This window comes from Halyomorpha halys, unplaced genomic scaffold, assembly GCF_000696795.3.
Source record: "Halyomorpha halys isolate HHAL.00 unplaced genomic scaffold, Hhal_1.1 Scaffold89.1, whole genome shotgun sequence".
Lineage (NCBI taxonomy): Eukaryota > Metazoa > Arthropoda > Insecta > Hemiptera > Pentatomidae > Halyomorpha > Halyomorpha halys.
The window spans coordinates 99183-100592 of record NW_027111267.1 but is presented as its reverse complement, the minus strand read 5'-3'; positions in this window follow the sequence as shown (position 1 = coordinate 100592).

Sequence of the window (1410 nt, the reverse complement as noted above, 5' to 3'; positions counted from 1 at the left end):
TTGTACTGTTCAATTATCAGTTATCATTTTTTATCATTTATGATTTAATTCAATAGTTTGTATAATACTCAATTTGTATGCATACTATTTATTCCTTTTCAATTGTATGTTACTCTAAATGTTGTTGTTATCTCTTTTGTTCACTATTCCTTTTCAATTGTATGTTACTCTAAATGTTGTTGTTATCTCTTTTGTTCTATAGCCCTGATGAAGACCTGAAACTCAGCTCGAAACGTCGGCACAAAATAAATAAATATGGTTTTGTTTATTTATGTTGTTCTTTGCTGACCGCACCCCTCGACAAACTTCTTCAAGCATTAATCTACGGTCAACTATCTACACCTCAGAAAGATCAGTAGTTAGTTAATTTATTTTGATAAATCTATATCTCAGGAACTATTTGACGTACAGTTGTTTATTAGCAATCAAATTAAAGCTAGTTTAATGGACTAAAAAGTAGTCCCTTACGTTTATCTTCGTAGGAGTAGTAGTTTTCATGATATTTCCTCTAATAAATTGATTTAAAGTTTTTCGGACAATATTTGATTCATGTATGGACAAGTTTGATTTATGAAAAACATATTTCAGAAACCACAGATGTCTGTCTGTACTCAAATTAAAGCTAGTTAAATTTACTATAAAATAGTTAATAATGTTTGTCTTTGTAAGAGTAGTAGTTTTAATAATATTTTACAAAATAAACTCACAAAATGTTAATTTTTAGTTGTTCGTATAAAATGTTTGATTTTTGAAAAATATGTATCTCTAGACCCATAAGACGCACATATGTCTGCCAACACTCAAAATAAAGGAAATTTAACTTACTATAAAGTAGTTTATGACACTTATCTTTGTAGGGGTAGTTGTTTTTATGATATTCACATAAGAATATAAATTTGGCAAATGAAAATTTGTCCGAACAACTATAAATCAATTTATTTTAGTAAATATCATGAAAACTAATTCTCCTACGAAAATAAACACTATAAACTACATTATAGCTCATTAAACTAGCTTTAATTTGAGAGCCAATAGAAACCTGTACGTGAAATGTTTTTTGAGATATAGAATTTTCAAAAGAAATTCTCAATCTACTGATCTTTCAGTACGTTACATACATCATTTTTATGAAATGTTGCTTTTTTAAAAAGCTATATCTCGAGAACAAATGGACATAAGAAGCTGTATTAGGGCTTACAATTTAGAAAATTTGCTCTACTTTAAATGATGATCTCTTAGATTTTCTATTGTTGTTGGTAGATTTAAAGATATAGAGCTCCGAATAAAAAATTAATTATTTTTAATGTTTTGAAACAGTCGCCATTATTTATTTCCCCTTCCTATACTTAGTACTTTTGACTAGTAATTAACATAGTTTTCATTAAAGTAATAAAAAATTGGGATGAAATA